The sequence below is a fragment of the Haliotis asinina genome, chromosome 5 (genome assembly GCF_037392515.1).
Source record: "Haliotis asinina isolate JCU_RB_2024 chromosome 5, JCU_Hal_asi_v2, whole genome shotgun sequence".
Taxonomy (NCBI): Eukaryota; Metazoa; Mollusca; class Gastropoda; order Lepetellida; family Haliotidae; genus Haliotis; species Haliotis asinina.
The window spans coordinates 12100693-12123549 of NC_090284.1; positions in this window are offsets into that span (position 1 = coordinate 12100693).

Below are 22857 nucleotides of genomic sequence, written 5' to 3' on the forward strand. Positions count from 1 at the left end.
TGCCTCTGTGTCGTTTGTCAAGGCAACCGGCCACAGACAAGTGTGTACATGTCGTCCGTTCACAAAACATGAATGTGAGGTACGTTTGTACATTCTATACCAACTGGATAAATCAATTACTTGCCTAATGGTTGAGCAACGTATATCAACTGGCACGTTTAAGAAAGGCCTCGGGGCAAATCATTCATCATCTACAGACGATCGTAAGCAATCATCGTACACTGATGAGCGAATTCTTTTTGTATCTTGTCACTGGACCTAACTATTTGTTTTATGTTTGAAAAGAGATTTGTTGTGATTTGTCCAGAGTCCGCCTGAGTGGGTATTGAGCATACATATATAGAAGGCTTCTGAACGTGATGCTTGAAAACTCGGAATATTGCTATTCTATTGGCTACGCTAAAGGCTTATCAGTTGAACTGTGTTTATAACACACGTTCCACAATCCTTGGACATTCCCAGTACAGATTCCACAGCCTTGAGTTCTCAGGTCTTTCACCAACAGACTATAAATAGCTACATTCTATATTCTGACTCTGTAACAATCAGTCCAGAGTGAGTCAAATATTTGTAACGGACTCAAGAACCGTGACTTCAGAAGAAAGAGAGAAACACATAAGAAAAAACTGCGAAAAGACAGGAGGAAACAGCGAAACGACAGGAAGTCTTCCCAGGGGTACCTGTAGAATGTACAGACGTGCTGTTGATATACCATCTATAAAATAATGGTGGAGGGCTCACCATTACGACTACCATTATAATTTGTGGTCATCCACTACCTGTAGAATGCATAGAGGTGCTGTTGATATACCATTAATAAAATAATGGTGGAGTCAGCTAATGAGCTTTCATCTCAGCCGAAATGTCAGAGTGCCGGTGATACGACGCATCCGCCACGGAAGAGATGTTCTGTTTAGTCTCACAATCAGTCAGTGGTTGAGAAATTTGTCTCAAAGCAACGTCACAGAGAATACGTGTAAGACAGGCACCATTAAACGCTATTTTCTGGAGCCTACAAGAAGATAAGTGACTTTAATTAGAAATAGTAGTCACCCCACTCTAATATGTCAGAATGAAAAGTTGTATGCGGTTTATCAGAATACACCTGTCACCTAGGTACCAAAACTTATGATAACATTAGTAATATAATAATAAACCGGACAGTAATCTGTGTACAACAATAATAATATCTGAATGAAGACTTAAAATCTGCCTCCCTAACGATGTGAAATCTGTAACATACAGTTTTTCCAACTGCGCCCAGTGGAACATGTTCCAGCAGATAATCAGGTCTGTTAATCCTTGACGTTGACGATCTAGAATATATTATGTCAGATAGTGATGACACTTTAGTAAAGCGTGTTACAAACGCTAGCGCTTCTGGTATGTAATGCCTGAGTATCTGTTTAACCATACAGTCACATGTTTGTGAATACCAAGCCTGTTTTATTTGTAACAAAGTCACATAGATCTTGTCCCATACCTGGCTCTGTGTGCCAGTCGTTTCATGTCGTTTTTCGCACAGAAGTTAGAAATATTCCATCATCATTAGGGGCTTTTGAAGATAATCGAATCTGGGCAGACGAGCCCCGTGCCACTGATTTGATGAGCGCAACGTCTGCAGTTTCCCCACCTCCTTTACTAGTGTGGTTTGAATCCACAATCGGACAAGGATCATTAGTCATAGATTGTCCACCATGCACTACTCATGTTTCCTTTCCACTATGGTGACGATATTAGCGAAGACTTGTTGTTTTGTATAATTTCTAATACAGCAATTCTAACACATGGTTTCGCAGAGATCGCTTCATTATGTTCATCAGCGTCAGTATAAAGTCATTAATAACAAAAAGGAACCGTGAACTCACATCACATTTCTTCAAAGTACAGCGCAATTAACTTTGCCAAATTTTCAAATGTTCAGTCGGAAATTGTCTTATTGGAGACCAGTTCGAGATGTTGCAAAGTGGACCAGAGTGGTCGTTACAGGACTAAGCCAACTGTAGAGACCATTCAGCAACTATTCAACATATTGATATTTGTCTGCTAATTAGTCAATTACTTTAAACTCAAATGTCCACCGACTCGAGATTTCTTCTTCTCCAATAATTCAATAATCTTAGTGACATGCGGTATATGAGGTAGGTCCGGATTTCACGTTAACGAAATGGGAGACACGACGACCTCCTTTCTGTTTTTTTCCTTTCTATAATGCCCTTTTTAGGCGCCTTCTGATGTGAACTTTGGAATATGTCTCCTGTCTCAATGAAAAGGATTGGGCAAGATACTACACTATGTATTTCTCCATATGTGTGAAACTTTACAATGTCACTTATTACACGGCCGAGTGGAACATGGACATGTCCAGTCTAAATCCACTTGTTAACTGTAGTTAGCTATTTAATGCTACGAACATGCAAATTAGCTGCAAATGTGTTAAATGAGTATAGGGGCTACGATTGTGTCAAGTTTGACTCCATTTGTGTACGGCAACATTCAGGTCTGTCTAACGTTGTCCAGCTATGACACACAGTAAAGTACATTTATATTACTGATATATCGAACAACTTTTTTGTGTCCTCTCGCATGACATTTTGGTCGTTTAAGTCGAACTAAATGCAGTTTACTGTGCCTTTTTACAATGACATCGTGTTGGATCCACAACGAAAAGTGGTACTTCTTTGATTCTGTGGTAGTTCTTTAATCAATTCCATGATCATTTATGTACATTATTGCTAAATGTATTTGCCAAATTGAATTACACGGCTTTTATTTTCAATGATTACTTTAGCTGTTCAGACGAGGAGGAGACTTTTGATTGAACGAGACTGACGATCTTTTTTATATACAGGCAATTGTAGTTAAGGAAAACGTATGACATTCAGATGATAGCGACTGACGGATGATTTGAACAAACACAAACTGTTTTTCAGTCAACACTACCATTTTGTTCTTCTCTGCAAATGAATCATTCGAGACTGTATTTTTGGTAGACAAAGAAAATATTCACATGTGTAAGGAACTCTCATTTGTAACTGCGTCTTTTGATCATATGAATGTTGAGAAACTTCACCATGTGTTTTAACCCCGCAGGAATCATACAACACAACCTCTGACGTGACTGAGATCAAGGCTCTATTACAACATACATTTCCTCAGGGGAAAACTCACTTTTCCTGGAACACCAAAGGAGGTTTATAATTAGGTGTAATAGTTTCAGGTCCCAACAACGTACCTTCTCAGTCATCAGCTGACTCACGTCCGTGGTTTACCTTTCTAGATACATTACACCGCATGTGGGGAATGACATCCGAAATACTGACACAGATGACACAGACAAGACACAGCTAGTCAATGAGGTCACATTGATTCTCTTCGTCTGTTTCACAAAAGCTCCTCGTTTCGCTAGCAAAATATGTGTTGGCACTGTTCTGATTCTATGAAATGAACGCTGTAGGCCGACAGTCGATAGATTAGCATGATATGTCAGCAACACAATATTCAGCATACCTGTCCTAATGCAGACTCACGGCACTTACCAGAAAGACTCTAAAGGTTTTTTGGTTAATGGCATCTCCCCCAGCTGATGCCTTTGCTTGTGCTGGACAAAGTCTCTCGCCTAATGAGACCCATGGTTTACACTGAGGTATAGCAAATGTCATGTGATTACTGGACCTCCTCATAGAAACATCTGTGTAAAATGTTACAATCATATTCATAGTCGAGATCTGGTGCCGTTCAATGGTGCTTGTTGTTTTCCGTTTGCCTTTAAAATGTGAACGTGGCTCGGAAGTTACAATGAATGCAAAAACTGATCGTACTGAAGGAGTTAGATTAACTCATGTATGGTTTTCGGTGGTGTTGATTTTGTGTTCGTTTGTTGCTTTCTTGTTTTTGTTCTCGTTTTGTTTGTTTTTCCTTTTGTTTTTAAAGAGGATTTGGACTGTTCATGAAAAGCAATCAACTACAAACTGGCTAACATCCATAACTCGTCCCCTGAGAATTATGGGTAGAGCGCTCAACCAATGCACGATCTGCATCGCCACTCTGAGTAACCTCTTTGGCATTCCGGTTTAGAATTGGTTCTGAATAATATATGTGTTGATCACATGACGCGACAAAGTGCATAGCGTGAACAGGCTCTGTGGTGGCTTCATAACTCTGAGGGGTAGATCGTTGCTCTCAATATCAACCACTTGATTCCTGGCCTAGGTTTTATCACTTGTGATGAAACCACCATGCAACTGGTGTATTGCTGAGTATTTGCGTAAACCTCGAAAATATACACGCACACGCACACGCACACGCACACGCACACGCACACGCTCCAACACACACTCTCACGTACGCCAAAAGATTCTTTTCAAAATCACAAGAAACCTCAAATTGTAATTCGGACTATATCATAATGAAGGGCTACTGAATCACCATATAATAATACAAATAGGTATTCGCGAACATGTAAGAATATCGCTTCTCATACATCACAAACGCATGCAAAAGCATGCCAAGTGGTCATCTGATCAAACACCAGAATAACCTTCGCTTTCTCACTTTCAGTGACTTCTACGTTGTAGTTGTCATAGCTCTGAAACACACTCCAAGGCAGGTTGTTCGGGGAGTAATGCTTTCTCTTTGTGATGGGAGATATCACCAATATAGTGACGATGTGGACGTAATAATGCAACACCCGTCATTAAATCACTCTGATGCATTGATATTAGGTGCTAACCGTCTTCCTTAAACCGTTACACGTCACTTTAGAGACTTCATTTCCATCCGAGTCTCATTTTAAACGAGGGCATACGTTTATCGATTCTGAGATCAGGTGACCGAGCAAACCCAACAAGAAACTTTACTCCTGGTCAGCACTATTGATCCGGGTTTTACCGCGACCGCCACGTAAATGTGTCAGGGCACCTCTCCATACGCAGCTGCAATTAACAATTGAAAATGTCCCCTCTGTCTTGTGTCCACCCATAACCTCAGTCGACTATAACAGCTGCGTAAAGAAGCTTTTCCAGACTGTAAATGCAACATATGTCATATTTGGGATTTCACTTTCATAGTCAAGTATAAATTCTAGTACTATCTGAGGATGAGTCCCATCCGGGATTCGAACCTGCACCCTCAGAGTCAGGTACCTAATCTGACCTAATCTAAGTCAGTCGCCTAGCCCGCTCAGCCACCGCGAAGTGGAAGTCCCCCAGAAAGTACTAAAATATGTGCTTGACTAAGAAAGTGAAATCCCAAATATGACATATGTTGCATTTGACCGCTTTCTAAATGGCACTGTGTAATCACAGATTGTAAATGAATATTATTCCATTCCGACTTATCGTTATGACTTCGAGGACCATATTGTACAGTTGAGTTAATTATCCGTATAGTACTCATCCTGATTATTGCATTGACAGATTAACCAAACAATGGTGCCAGCAATGGCATTTTTTGGATATTCCTGAACAAGTTAAATACGATCGTCCAGTAGATTAAGTTTACTGTATTAACACGTTTCGAACATAATGATCTAACGTCTTCGATTCCTTTGTTTGTCTGGAACGGAATGGCCTGGGTTCGAATCCAATATTTGGTCAAGTTGTGATTCATCATTTTCTGAGATGTTTTTTTTCACGCATTTAGTTAACATCCTGTGCATGATTTCTGTATTTGTATGTACAATACGTAAATAAAAACGTGCTAAATGCTTAATTTGTCATTAATCGGTCCTTCATGATAATCACACATACTTTGCCATTATCTACCCTTAAATAGATATATCCATCTCTATTTTGTCATCGTTCTTTAATCATGTTTCCATTATTATTACATTGTTCGTGTCACGAATTTTAACTTATGTCGTGTTATTATTACACAGAGTTGACATCAGCAACTTGCGAGTTGCTGATATCCCTCACTTAAAACCAAAAGACAACAACTATCCTCCGTCACTAACATCACCCACATATCGCTATCTCATTAGTGACTGATGACACATCTAGAGTCTGCCCCAGGAAGGTTAACAGGTTAACAGACAGTGCTGTATGGATGAGAAGGCTTCTATTCAGCGTAAGTGTATTAGGTATTCATTTATCGTCGACTGCTCTTTACGTGACTTGGTTCTTGCTTCGCGTCTGTACAATCCTAGGGGATGTCGAGCGCACAAGTAACGTTGTCGATTGAACAAGTCATCTGAATGATATGCTTGAAAGTAGTAGGAATGCTGTAATTCAGTCGCTTTCATGCCTCATATTGGAGCTGTGTTGTCTTCACTTATACGTAGGACTATGGCAAAAATGCATTTCTTCTGTGTTAAAGAGAATGAGTTTACCTGTTAAATTGAGACTTGTCCAGGCTTCCCTCCCTGCAGGAGAATACACATAACACAATTACATGTTTTACTGAGGTTAAACCTAATGGACTCCTGAGCTATCTTCGTCCTTTTTTCGTCAGCAAAACAAGCAGACTGGAATCTCAGTACGAAATTCAAGTGTTCGTTGAGTGACAAAATTATTTCATTAAGGTATTGTACCACGTTCTGACACCGATGTTCAAAGGTCATACTGGTGAATTCACTTTGCGTGTTTACTGAAATTATTCTCATATATTGTATTTAATGTCACGCACTGGGCACTCAGTGTATGGACGACCAGACTGAATTGTCCCTGCAACTATTTATTAGTAATCTGCACTGCTGATTTATTCTTTGTTAAAGCAGATTTTTATAAACACGTGCACCAGCACTAACGTTTAACATAACGAGAAGTGCAGAATTATTGTGTTACACATCATGAATTTTAACTTTTCTATGTGAGTATTTGTTGGAGCCTGTTCTCACTTTATTTTCAATGTAGGGCATTATAATGCTCTGCACTGTGAAGAGTTTTGCATAATGTACAACGTGTCACACTTGGCATATGTTGCGCGACCATCCTCGACCTGAAGGACTTGGTAAAGATCCAGCTAACATTCTAACTACGGTGTAGTGTTTATATTTCGATTATAGTGACATGATTTCTGTTGCTGCCAAGTATTTGGAGTTTAGGTCCCTTTACATATGGCGATGTCTTCATTTTAAAGAAAACATGCTTGCTTGCAAATGGTTGAGCCGTTAACATGACTTCATAACTTCAATTTGCATTTTTGATAATTTGTTACCGAACCGAATCAGAATCGGCAAAGAACTATTTTGTGTTGCATGTGACCTTGAACAGACAAGACATTCTGGATATACTCTATAAAACGTCTATTGTCCATGCAGCACCAACTGGCATTGTTTCGGTGTATTACCCAAGTAGCCGCTCTCTGGCTTGCGTAATTATTAACCGCAGTGTCCACTCAAGGACAACCGAACCGGAACGATGACCGCTTATAGAGACAACCTGATAAACCACAAATTGACAGGTGTGAATACTCGGTGGCCACTTCGGCATAAATCATTGTTTCAACGAGGCAATTACATTTTCGCGGGTATTGTCACTTTGAACACCGATGCATTGTCGCATAGGTATTGTTTATCATCTCATCTGGTACGCTGGCTCAGCTGTCTTACATTGTCATTATTGTATGTATGTAGTATATGTCCGGTTTCGTCTCTATTCGCCTTCATCTCATATCGCATACAAAAACAATGTAGGCTTATTGGGATTGGAAAATGCACCCCAATACTGTTAAATTAATCTTGCACGACGTGAATCCACGAAGACGTTACAACTGTGTTATAATGAAACGGATGGGAATAATGCATAAGCCTTGTAAATTGTAAAAGCTCTAATGAAATACGGTCAAATTCACACTGTAAAATACTCGGTTGTCTGGTACCAATAGGCTTTAAACATGGGAAAACGACATCATTTAAAGAAAGTCTATATTAAATTACATAACGATGGTGTTTAATTTTATTCAACTAAAATAATTCTGGTAGCAAAACAAAACTATCAGATCAGTTGATCACGGTAAGTGCTTATTAGTTGGAATAAACATGAAACTACCACTCACGCAGCAGTATCATTACTTATACTCTCTAATTTTGCTAAATTAAGATAATTCTGGTAGTGAAATAAAATAAAATAAAATTCTGCCAGAAATTTCTGTAGAAAAAAATTCTGCCAGAAATTTCTGCAGAAATGCATTTTCAGAGCCAATTTGTGAGCTTATTAACACGTGAACACACTGGCACATGAACTTTTCGTGTTCATCTTCTCGAGATCTTTCCAAGGATATAAAATATGTCTTTTTAGCTTGCTCCCTTCTGTGTGTCAAGTTAGGACTCGCTGGCCATTCCTAAGTTGTCCCGCCCAGCCTTATGTATTACAGGTGGATGCAAAGGGCTGGGCAGGGTGCGCTACAAACAGCCACACGAAGGCATACAAATACCCAACTATTTTCTCTAATTGCTAACAGCCCAGAAAAGGCTGTACGTTATACATTTACTTAGCTCATATAAGTAACAGTGCTATGTTGGATTTTGTTCGTGAAGGGTCCGGGTCTGAACAGTTACAACCCATATGGTACTAACATCCAAGCTAGTGTGTTCTTTGTGAGTTCAGTGTGTCTAGTTCAATACCTTTGTTGGTCAGTCATATGGGAACGGGTTGATAAGACAGTTAATGCCATTTAATACTCTGTTGACAAGAACATATTTCTTAAAGGACTATATGTTGCTAAAAGTGTCAACAGGTGCCAGTAGGTCACCAGACATGACTTTGCATTAACGGAAGTCTGGCATTCCCATTTTGTCCAAAGTCGATCGATTATTCCATGACACAATCTATATCTGAGTAAAGATCGGTCAGCTTCATAGGTCTCACAAACAAACGAATCCCTCATTTTCTCCCCTTACACTAAACAGCCGTGCCCAGATCTTCATCCGGCTGAGTAGCATTCTAAAATCATATAACGGTCACGACACTATCCATGGAATTTGATATCACATAGCAATTGGTGTCGTCTGTTCCCAGTCATCAATCAACGAAGATGCAAAGAAGAGCAGGAAACAAACTGTCAGAATGGTGTAAGTGATGGCAGCAAGGCTTTCCATTCGTGTGACTCCTCCAAACCACATTTCACGAGGTATTCACTACACGAGGTACTCAAAAACATATTAAGGAAGTAATATCCACTAGTATAGTGATCAAAACGTGCCAGTGTAAGGCAGACATAGAATGTTCAGAGTTGACACCGATATACCATTTACAAATCGTCTGGTGTGATTCAGCTTTCAACAGATATGTCAGAGAGCTGAGGACGTGACACAGTCGGCCAACAGTTCTGTGGATCCTGGAAATGATCCATGCTACGGAACTCCTGCAGCTGTTGTAGGAAAGTTGCCTCATTAGATATCATTACCTTCACACTAAGTAGACACAAACTTCTGTATATGACAGCTGATTTCTTGCATTGAAAACTGAGTTCATTCAAATTTCCACGAAAATCCAAAATTCGAAATTAGCCACCTTTCTATATCTGACATGTTGAGGAGGTAACGGCATATACCCGAGGGGAATATATTTTGAAATGTAAAAATCTGTATCATCTATGTTGTTCGTTTATAACTGCAAGTGCAGCCTGTGCACATGCACACAACATGTGAAACTACACGTGTAATTAATTGTTCAAAATTTTAAATTGCTAACTGCTTGTATGGTTCGTAGCCCTCAAATTCACGACAAAGAAGCTTCAGTTCCAAATTACTCATTCACCACTCATACATTCTGCACATTGTTTCACAATGGCGGATGCCACTGTCGAAAGCTTGATCTTTGGTCTTTCAAAGTCACATGCACCTCATGCCAAGATTGACATCAGCTCAACATCATGAATTCATTGGCATGGTTCGAGCAGGAAAGAGACAGCATTCTTGGCGTCCCAGAATAACGATGCCATGACAAGACAGATGGATTCTGGTGAGTCATCTCCGAGGCAGGTTCCAGATGGCAGTGACCACGCCCCAGACTACATCGTATAAGTCCTAACATTGTCATGAATCGTCAGTTTTGATACTTTTGGATTTGATCTGGACGCCCCGCTATACGACCCATTCTGATACAACGTCATCGAGACAACCGCATACGGTGATCATACCTTTTCTTGACTGAGTGAGTGAGTGAGTAAGTGAGATTAGTTTTACGCCGCACTCAGCAATATTCCAGTTATGGCAGCCGTCTGTAAATAATCGAGTCAGGTCCAGACAATGCAGTGATCAACTGCATGAACATCGATCTGCTCTGTTGGGAACCGATGACATGTACCAACCAAGTCAGCGAGCCTGGCCACCCGATCCCGTTACTCGCCTCTTACGACAAGCATAGTCGGCTTTTATGGCAAGCATGGTTAAACATTGAAATGTGTCATTTTCAATAAGAGCTATTCTACCCTGGATCTTCACGGGTCATACCTTTTCTTGACTTTGTGACTTCGTCATGTGACCCTTATTCGATTTTGAACTTGTGACGTCATTGTTATGCATATTGATCATATTCTCTGGACATTTTGCTGTTTACACCATTTTGTCCTCGCTGTTTTGTATTCCAATTCCAAATGCATTTTCTATGTGCAGTTTCTTTATGTGGCTAGTATATAACGGGCGGTGAGGTAGCCTAGTTCTTGAAACGTCCGCTCGACCTGGGTTCAATTCCCCGTATGAGTGCAATGTATGAAGCCCGTTCCTGTTGTCCACGTCGTGATTTTGCTAGAATAGTTACTACAAAAGGCGTATAGGTAAACTCACGTACTCATTTATTTTATTTAATTGACATATTGGCATATCATGCTTTAAGGGTAACACCAGTAGTAAACATATGTGAAGGCAAGTATGGTGACCTCTTGACCACCTGCTCTAAGCTATGTGACTGTTCTTGACGTCTCGTGTGAAGATGTTTCGAGCAGAAAACATCTTACCAACTTGGCTGACAGCGGTCTTTTCCTTGGCTGCCTGTCAGAATTGACTTAAGCTTCACTCGAGGCTTGTCTGAGGAAGTCAAAACAGTCTATAACATCCCTCAGCATATGTCCCATGGGAACTTGGAAATTGTCAGTTCTCTCTGGATGTCAAGCTTCCACGTGTGTTTGTAGTCATAACAACTGGAAACAGACATGTGCGTGTGTGTCGGCCATTTTAACACCTTGTAGCACATGGACAGGTGACGTTTTGAGATGTTTTTGCTTTGAGAGACTTGGTTCTTTTCACTTTCCGCTCACGAAGTGGCTGTAATGACTAACTCTGATTGAAGATAAGTGTTCGACATTTGCTGGACAGTTCTCACTGTCTTCAAGCTAGAAAGGTTTCACACCACAAACTAATGTTCCCGTGCCTATGTGTGCTTGTTGTCATGGCAACCGAGAACAGAAACCTGTGAAGGTGTTGCTCATTTACAACACAGACAGTAAGATACATTAGGGAAACGCCTCAAGGGAACTGAAGAACAGTCAGTAAACCTTGGCTTGTGAATCAATGAGTTAGGTAGAGTTTAAGGCATATCGATCAAACTATACTTAGGTCATTGAAGACCAGCGATCTAAATTATTAAACACTTTTGTATTATGTTATACACCACGGATCTAACCATGAGCATAAAAAAGTTTGGCATGAGCTGGTCCTGTCTATTTGGGACATATTGAGAATACTCATATCGAGTCAATGTAATTCTGACATCGTTTCGCTCTGCACACCCACGGGGATCTGTTGCTGCGTGAACTCGAAAAGTTCGAGAGATTCTATGACTTTGACGTCTTGTATTTGATACACTGTGATACGTAAAACTCTGTTTAATGTATTTACACAATTGCAAGTGATATTGTGTCTCACTCTCAGACTTTCTGATTGGCTTGCCAAAATCAGTAAGGTAGTATGGACAACTTCAGTTATCGGTATATCAGAGATCCGGCATTATGTTGATATTTGCAAAAATATCCAAATTCTTTCCGCTTAATTACCACTTTCAAGTAAAACAATAGAGACCAATGAGATTTGCACAATCTTTTTTATAGAGATTCAGAGCGGAAAAAGTGATGCACACGCAGGAGAAAAAGTATTGATACTGGTGTCTTAAAACTGAATGAAATGAATTAAACCTATACTTGGCAATGCCCTGTTCCTTATAATAAACAGATGGTCATCCATAAGTTTGTCATAATTGTTCTTTTGCTCTACTTTTCAAGACTTAAGAAGGATAATTGATCATGCAGGGTTTTATATAGATTATAAAGCGTCATTCGATTCTCGTACAAAATTTATTAATTTTATTTACAACATTCAGGACTTTGGAGGCTTGACGGAAATTATATGGTATTATATCCTGACATGTTCATTTATTTTCATGTCATTTTTTAGAAAAAATCCGTTTGTGATCTGCGTAACCGGTTGTTTGAGTGAGTTAATATTTCAATATCTCAGCCATATCGTGACGAAAGCAATTCATATCATAAAAAATGCAAATATGTTGAAGAGTAAAACCTGTCGACGATGGACAGTACAAAGACTCGGATATCACAGATATAAACATAAAACTAGCATAAAAACTAAAACAGTGTAATTAAAAAAGCCAATACGAAATAAAAACAGGGGCTATAGATCGCCAACACCTGATTTAGATCACCATATTAGGTTGATTTGGAGAACTGCTTCTGGCCACTTCCGTGATAGGGTGCCCTGCTCCATGTGGACTTTATCAAGTATAGTAATTCATAAACATGTGCTTTTGATATTGTAGGGATCGTACGATTAGGAGTCCTTATGCTTGAAGAAAGAGTCGGCGAACCAGCACTTTCTCTCACCAAGAGGATAGCTGAAGCTAGATCCAAATACCTGCCTGATGGCTTTGTCACCTTGACGGACATTATCCATGGAATTTGACATTGTGAGCAATAATCTTGGTGTCGTCTGCCGCAGTCGTCTATCAATGGTGCTTTGAGGAAAGCAAACTGAATGGCAGGAACACTCCCCAGGGTACATCTCCTCCAAACCTCTTATCCGGAGTTACACTTTAGCTTGAAAGTTTGCCCCAGACAAAGTTCAGAACTGAGTAGGGCAGTAATCTTAATCACTACAACCATCAGGACCTGCCACTATAAAGTAGTCTTTCAATGATCCAACATGTACACTTTATCAACAAAGTCAGACCGTGTGTATCTCTTACAGCAGAACTGACACAGAGCTACATGTATGGTACTGGTAATATGAGCGTCAAAGATGAACAAACTGTGTTTTTCATTTGATTCAAGAATGTGAGAGGGATAGGATTACAAGTTTGTTTTAACCAGAATCCAGTTTATATGTATCACGGCGCTATGTATCACAGTTTCTTGTGGGGGTCGACATTGTTTTATTGTTGATTTTCAGTGTGAAGTTTCACTAGGGTAAAGTCACATAAGCACTATTGCGGGAACACACTCAAGCACGTGCAATTGTGACGTCACCTGTAGCGTCGCCAGTCGATTTATTGCTACAGTACATGAGATCATGATTTTCACCTCACACATCAAGTGTATTATTTTGAAAGTTTATTTAAAAAGTAAGGCAAACGCTAAAGGGGTCGCCTTAAATATGGTGTGGGTAAATTGGTTGAACGCACTGCATGTGCAATCGGGTTGTCTGAGTGACAGTTCAAAAATGTATTGAGAGGCTGTGGAACTGAAGGGGTTGTATCGAAATCTCCACTTTTGAAACATGACAAATGTAACTGTTTTCAGAAAGAGTTAGTAAGAAATGCTATCAGAATATTTCATAGTAAAACTAGATGCCTTTCCTTACACACTATCCAAAAACATATGGATCGTCACAGGACATTCGTTGACTGTATCCAAATATCGGTTATGGAAACTTTGTCCCTTACAAACAAGAAACCGAAACAGTAAGCGTCATGTGCTACCCATACTCAGCTCGTTCAGCTTGACGTGACATCAATACCAATGCCTCCATGCATGTGTCACAGTTGGATGGGTCTATTCTTGAGAAAAGATGCACTTTTGGAAGTTGATTGTCCGAACGACAAGGGCGCCGTTTAACATTCTCTACTCCGCTATTTAATTAAGTTAACTCGACCTAGCGTTTGTGCCAGTTGACCTACCGGACCATGCATATATTGAGTAGCTCAGGTCAAACAGATCGAGCTGTATTATAACTTTATCCTCGAACAAATTCACGTATGATTATGGTTTGTTATAATTAACATTTTTGTATTTTGGAGAGAAACGTTATGGAACTTGTTCCCAGACCTGCTCTGATGATTTCATTACATTCTTCTTTGAAATGAATTATTGTGTTTTTTCACGATGCGATTTGTGATTCATCAGTATCATTTTGACCCAAGGAGTAAAAGTTGCAAGTAGACCTACCTGCATGTGTGCACGTTATATTAAAAACATCTATTTAGCAGGACATTATACCCAATTTTACGGCTGCTGGAATTCAATGCTGGTCATACAAACTGCAGCGTGTTAACGCTGTTGCGTCTGACAAAAAGTACGTGAATGTAGCTCATCTTGTGGAGCTAGCTTCTGTGCAAATCTAGATATAGATCAGTTTCTGCGTAAGTGTGCAAGTCACAATGCCTGTACACCCAAACAGTAGTATTTACTCATTCTTCAGAACGTTCTTGTCCACATGCAAATATTCATGTCTGATATTGCAAACAACGTTTGGCAAGACAAGTAGGACTTCAGTTCAATGGTACATTTTCACGCATGTCTGGATTAGACAATCAAGTGTTTGACACTATTATACGCTATTTCATGCTATTAAGATTCCATGTCAAGCAAGCCACGGATCCCACAAGACTAACCTGTATTTTCATGGGATTTACTAAGGCGTAATGTATTCAGTCACATATGTCATAAACTTCAATTCAACTGAAGAAAAATATAGTTTTCTTCTACCCAATTTTGGACCAATGAATCCATCTATTTTGAAAATAAATCAGAATAAAAAACCGGTACATTTTGAAATGATTCAAGAGGATTTCACAAGTCTTTATTGCTTTACGAAATGCACAACAAAACTGTACGGACATCTTATCCAATTTAATACATTTTGGTCACCTTGTCACCCTTTGTTTATGTACACTATATACATGTTCAACTACATGTAAATGCCACCCCCAAAAAAAGAAATTCTTAAAAATGGATGTATTGTCTCGTAACTCCCGAAACCGGTGACACTTGCATTCACGATATAATAAGGTAACTACATTTCTTGTTTTGAGGTATTTTATTCACGATATTATAAGGTAACTACATTTCTTGTTTTGAGGTATCACTAGACGCGCATTTTCCTCGACAGAAGAAAGTAGACGTCCGGTAATCTGATTGGACACTATGTCACCACATAATATTCATTACTATCAACCTGTCTTTCTTGTAGAAGCCAGTCTACAGCTTTGTACATGGATGCACTGTCACAATAATGAAGATGTCCAATGTTTCATGTGTATGCTTTTTAGGGTTTAATGCCTTTTTCAGATTAATGGTGATCACCAAGGTTTGGGCCAATATTCTATCATCATGTTTAGCATGTAGATCGTTTGTAATGTGACAGTGTTTTTAAAGCTTCATTACTCATGATAGATGAGACAGGCTGGTGATAGAGACGAGTCGTCTAAGGTTGAGTGACGTTTGTAATCTTGACTTTGAATAACCTCCCTTGGTGGTTGTTTATAGACCAAACTTGTCACAGCGCTTGACAACTTCGTTAGTCTCACTCTACTGAGAGTTCCGTTGTGAAGAGCTGGCTCCTTTACAGTTACCAACTTCCGGAAATTAAGACGTTCGAGACCCTCTGAGGCACAGTTTTCGAAATAGCTGGCTGTTCTGACAGAAGTGTGAGACGTGGCTATCCGATGCCTCCTTCTACGACCTGACTTGCTATCCCAGTGCAGACAGCTCATGAACTCCCAGTTTCCAACGCTGTTTTTAGAATTCCAGAAAGGACTAACTTATGTAAAGAGGCTTATAATATTCTGTTACGTATATTTTATCCATTGTATTATCTTTACGATTGTAAAGTTTGACGTAATCCTGTATGTTTTACTAATTGTTCCATCATGTTGTATTTACTGATTGTACAGTATGGCAATGTTTGTTCGGATCTGGCAGCAATCATTAGCTTTTGGATTTTGAAATCAACACACAACTCGTTTTTCACACCAAGGCAACAGCCTTTATCATTTTACTGAAACTGCAAATTGAGCTTTTTGTAAAACAACCATTTTAAAAACCTGAACACATACATATAGGTTCATGATGTTTGAGGCACTTTGTAAGTTCCCCTTGTCTAAAATCAGCCATCAGAGTGCCTATTATGTTCGGGAACACATCTAAACCAGTTAGAATATGGCAAATTGATTCTAATTGACTACGAAACATGCCCCACGGTTTGCTAAATACCGCCAAGCATAAAGAACAAAAGAACACATATTAAAGAAACTGGAGACTTATTTAATCGTATCACACAAACGCTGTTCTTTATCACCATTAATGGTCCTCTCTTCAGAATCAATGTAGGTAATGCAATTCCATATATTTGTGTGATTGTCTTGTACGACTTTGAGACACTATTTCACTTGGAAATGACACGTCTTCTATTTCGTTAAGGAACATTTTAAAGAAAAATGTCCGATTTTTTTCACGTATGGGATGTGTTCGAAAAAAGCCAAATCAAATACATCGAGGACAGCATTGTCTTCGTTACCAATATTGGCAGTGGCAGTCGTTTGATAAGGGTATATACTTCTGTACCGAAGGCATATTAATTCTTCAGTTTTACTACTCTTTCTAAAAACCCACTTTAAATATGACATACGCATATCAAATGATTAATGAACCGAGAGAGGCCATTCTCTTTCATGAGCAGCATTAACTTTTTGAGAAGCATAAACCAAAACGCGAGTGAAGCCGAGGACGGACAGGCAGCGAGTTTGGGACTTGGAACATGAAATTTATACTTGGGAATCAGAGACACCTTCCTCCATGGTGATGGGACAAGGATGACGGTGACCTGGAACTACTGTCAGTGTGCTGTATGATCCGCAGCAACACCACGAGGAACCTGCCACACTATCCCTGTGGTTAACAACCAGTTCACAGCCTCCCTCCAGGACGTGTGAGGGTTTTCGCAGTTCAGTCTGACAAGTGGCGTTTGGAGAAATTTGTGGAGCACTAGCTTCATCTTCACTTCACGAGACTTCAATCTTTACCGTGTTCGGTGAACAAATTGACCCTCAGACTGAAGTTAAGTGTGTGACATTTGCTGGAAGAATGGCTCTGTCTTAAAACTGGAAAGGTTTCACACCTGAAACTCAGGTTCCCGTAACCATACGTGTTTGTTGCTATAGCAACTGAGTACAGAAATGGTAGAATGTGTCTGCAGTCAGATACATCAGAATGTCTGGAGAACATTCGTTAAACATGATCTAGGTTAATACTAACTGCATGGGCTACAACACGTCCGAAAAGGAATACTTAAGTTATCGAACACCTGTGATCTGTAATGACTTATTAACATAACACTGTAAATGCTGAAGTATTTTCTTAAATATGTTTTATAAATATATACGATTCTGACCTCTTCTGAAGGCAGCATACAAGTTTTAACTGTAGCAATTATGTACCGACAATGAAACAGTATATATCCGAGCTACATGGCGGTGATATGTAAATACTCGGGTCTGGGCCAGACAATCCAGTTATCAACAACATGAATATCGAGCTACGATGCCATGTGTCAACCATGTAGGCATGCCTGACTTAAAGGGAACGTCCCGCTAAAAGGTGTCCAGTTATGCGAGTTACATATGACCAGTTACATCCCCTTGGAAATTCCAGGGTGGAAAGTGCTACGCGTCCCCACGAGGCATCTGAATGTACACCGTGGTCATGTCGACCATGTTGTGTGTCATGATCGGCATGGTAGTGTTGTAGCTCATAATATCAGTCAAGAGTCAAGACTCGATTAAAGCTAGCTTCATATAGCCAATATGACTGAGTGAGCATTTAACAACCAAACACAGTGTGGTAATAAAACAGATACCATTAAGTAGTTTCAGATATTTAGTGGTCCATACTGAATTCTCGAATGAATAACAAAAAAAATAAAATAAAATCATGATGTGGAAAATGTCCATAGACATTTCAGACCGTCAGGGAAAAATGCGATAACCTTCATAGTTCCAGTGCGTTTCGAGTATATTTATCAAACCGACCGCTGGGTGCACGAAAGATTCTGATATTTCGGCTTCTGTAAATGTCATCTGAAATACTCCGGTGACTCGTTGGCGCTGTGTTGATAATAGTAACATTAACTCGAACAAAGAAGACATTCTGTACCAACAATCACAAATAGTCTACCGAGACACGGCATGTGTTATTATCATTGGGATGTATCAGCTAATTGCAGTTTTTAAAATACGAATGATAATTTGGCACATATTTTTTTATGATTATGATTCATAACAACATTGTACTCAGCTTCAGCTGGATTCCTGTCTGTTTATTTATTTGGATTCTATTCACATGTTTCAGTTTTGTTTTGATGTGTTGCTTGGATACATACGGAATTACGTTGAGTAAGAAATACCCTCGTCCTGGTGACCAGTGAAAGCCCAGGATAGAACTGATCTTCACCAACCCATGCTTGTTGTATGAAGCGACTAACGGGATCATTCGATCAAACTCGCCGACGCGGTTGACACGTGTCATCCTATCCCCATTGTGTAGATGGATAATTGTGCTGGATCACTGGATTGTCTGGTTACACACCGCCGCCTACATAGCTGGTATATTGGTGAGTGTATGTAAAAGTACACTTACTCACTCACTCGTCCAGGTGAATAACATCTTGACAATGTATTGAACTACATCCGTTGTCTGGCTTAGATGACGCTCGTTATCTTTTCCTAAACGCGTATATCGATGCTCAAGATGTCAGTCACTGGATTGTATTGTCCGCCCTCTGTTACCGCCGTGGCATGGGTGGGATAATGATGAGGGCGGCGTTTCCTAACACTGGAATCGGTAATATCTGTGTATTTCGTATACTGCATGGGTTTGTGTTGATATGCTGATGTGATTTTTAGACTCGAATTTATGGATAATGGTGTGTGAATGTTGCTCAGATCGATCAGTGTTAAGTTAAACATAAGCGTATGTGTACGTCGTATGAGGTGTTTTAATGCTGGAAATCCTTGAACGTACTTGGAATTGGGACCGCTATTGAAAGACACATACAAATGAAAAACATCACGGCTGACGGAAGCAGAGCATGGAGCTGACCAAAGTGTCAAACATGGAATTTATGAAGCTGTGGTGATATCTGGCACTTCGCGTGAAGACTTGGATGGGATCCCAGTTTGGAACAAACGCCAGAAGTGTAGAGCAACATGCAGCTAGTCAGTTCACTGACACTGTCATCCCAGAAAACCTGTTTAGCTCACACAAACGGCGGTCGCTGGGGCTTGTTCTATCCATGAAACCTCTTCGTGCGGACCATTTCTAGTTTTGTTGTTTTTATTGTTGTCACCTATATCCTGATCCTGAGAGAGTCAAGCATATGGTTGTATGATTCCCCTTTGTGACTTCCACTAAAGGTTCAGCTAAGCCGTTAGTTCTCCCACCAAAGGATCATTCAAAGTCAACTCTTACACAGAAATACTTCCAGACTTGCCTCCAGGCTTTGTGGCATGTACCAATCACCTCAACGGACTCAACGCCATCCATGGAATTTGATAACTGTAATCTTAATGTCGACTGATCTACAGTCTTTAATCAATTAGGGTGAGCTCCAAGGCAGCAGAAGGAAACAGACCTATACCTCTGACGAGCTACAAACAACCACGATTCTCGGTGTTTGAACAAAACGTGCTGGCATAAAGGGGATCTACAATACTGAGACGTGATGGTAAGACCTGCCAAGGTATTTGCAACCCATAAAAGGTCCTCTCTTACATCAACCGTATCTGGAAGCCGGTGCATCGTCGTAACTGGGTGTTCCGGTGTTTGTGAAATATGCTTCCAGTCCAATGAAGCGGACTTATATCCTGGCCCATTCTCGCTTCTTGAGGGCTATCATACGTCTTGGTGATAGGAAAATATAAGATATTCTATTAGACGTGTCCGTCATTCATCTAAACGCTAATTCCCAATCCTCTTATGTATTTTCGGAGCACATGCAGTTGACATGCTTCGGACTCTGTTGCATGCAATCGATAGAGTATTAGGTTCAGCTGATTTCTTATGCGAAAGCGACATGCTTGGTTCAGATTTCATATTACTGGGTATATGTGTGTGTATCTGCTCGTGTATCATGGTGTTACAAGATGAGAAAGAGCAATAATAATAAAGGATTTTAAGGGTGGTCTTGTGGGATTTTTTGGAGCGGCGTCCAAGAATATCCACACTGACATTCTTGTGCCTACTCGTGTACATCAAGTATTTTTACCTACTCTGTTATTATAAGCATCACAAATACTCATCTTTACAAAGAGAAACCGCCAGTTCATGTTTGGTTGTTCTATAATCGCACACAAAATAGTGTTCCAGCTATAATACAACGGTCTGAAAATACTCGAGTCTAGACCAGATGCTCCAGTGATTGGCATCATGAGCGTATCCGTACAACTGTGATACAAAGACCTGCATCAAACCGAGCCTGGCCGATTGATCCCTTTTTTATTTTATCTTTTATTTCTTATTGCTTTAGGTATATTTTTATTTTATTTTTTATAGAGCATCGCCAAAATGATATTTTAGTGCTGAGATAAACTTCCTGAGGTCTACCACCCTTAACCCTCTATCCTCATAGTCTCTTATTAAGGTAGTTCTCTTGATTTTATCCTGCTCACCATCCCAAATAAAGAACAGAATCTGACTGAGGGTGTTTACAAATTCTTTTGGTGGATTTGGTAATGGTGAGAATATATTAACTAATGTGGATAGTATCACTGATTATATTACCATTGTTATACCTATCAATGTCAGATTTCTTCTCCTCCAGTTTGCCAGTAGTTTATGTTGTGTTTGTAGTCTTTTCCTAGTATTTATGACCCAAAGATTATCCAAGTGTGATTTTAAAGTAATTCCCAATACTTCGAAATCAGGTCCAATTTAAAATACTATCCTCACATAACACTACATTAGAATCTGCCATGGGTTCTAACCATATTGCTGTGGTCTCCTCAGTATTCACATTAAGTCCAGAAATTTGGTGAAAAGTGGTCATTGTATCCGGAGCACTCTTCAAGCTATTCTCAGATCCGTCAAGGAAAAGTTCTGTATCGTCAGCGTATTGATCTAATTTATGTTCTGTGTTATCTATTTCCATTCCTTTTATGTGAGCATTATCTCTCGTCATAATTTCAAGTACCTCTGCATCAAAATGAAAAAAAGATATGGGGACACTGAATCGCCCTGACGACATCCTCGCCCCGTTCTGAAAAAAAAAATGAGGAAAGATTGCCATTTTGAATTACACACGATTTAGCGTTGATTGTCAGGATTCTAATCCATTTTATAGTTTTTGGCCCAAACCCCTTTAATACTTTTATTACTTCTTTAAATATATATTGTTTTTGATACTGTCATACAGGTTTCTAATGTTATCAGTAATACGTCGCCTAGGCATGAATTGTGTTCATCGATGAGAAAATGGAGTGTTGTTTTTAATGTGTTAGTGATACACGTACTTAAGATCTTGTAAAGAGTGTTCAATGGCGAGATGGGACGCCGGTTTTTAAGTATTTTCATTCTTTATTGGCTTTCGGTAAGCAAGTAATAGCACCCCTGTTTACAGTATCTTGTAGCTTTTCTTTCACAAAAGCTTCTGACATAAACCTAAAAAATCCACTTTCCTATGTCTTTCCAAAAACATTTAAAAAACTCCACTGGAAATCCATCAATTCCAGGATTCATATTATTTTTCATGTTTTTTACGTCTGTAGCTGTTTCTTTTAGAGTAAATGGTTCTTGAAGTCTATCAAACATATCCTCTTTCATTTCCGGAGTAGCTATTTTTTTCTAGAATGTTTTCAGCCATCTCGTACTCGGTTTCAGTTTGTTCTACATATAGCGTCTAGAACTCATTTCTAATTTCTTTTCCATTCATTATTATACAGTTATCACTATTCATCACTTTATTGATTATTTTATTTGTATAAACTCTGTTTTCCAAATTGCAAAAAGTCGTGTTCTTCTAAGGTGTCCCCTAGTTTCTTCTTCTTTCATATTTTTATTTTCTTTCAGAATTCTGTCAGAATGTTTTAATTGACTGTCAAAGTCATCGATATCTTCAACATTGTCGATTTGGTCAGCATCTGATCCTGATAGTTGCCTCTTACGACAAGCATGAGTTTCTGAAACCAAATTCTACTCTGGATCTTCACGGATGTAATCATTAATCATTCCACTTTCCCTTCTTCGGGGTGGTTTTTGATATAAGAATTTCCTAAATGTACAATCTCGAGATCTTCATCCGGTTGACGTTCTGTATCTGTCATTTCAAGGGGATTCATTTTCATTTTGAATACATAATATTTTCTTCTGTCGAAATATTATATTTTCAGGGACTGAGCATTAATCTAGCACAGGAGTGGACAGCACGGCTGAGATGACATTATCTTGGGGTGTGGCGGCTTATGTCGCCCTTGTCAATATTACAGTGCCATAGTACAAGTCTGGACACATACCATAAAATATCTCCAGGGCGTTTAGTCTTAACCCCTTGCTCAGATTCAGATGTTGAATGGGGTACCCCCTGTAAAGTCTCTATACCTTTCTCAGAAAGGGACAGGCGCATTGCTACCCTTATTCGCCCAAGCATCCGCTGACATTTTGTGAACCATACGCATGTTCATGGGTTACACAGAAATGGTA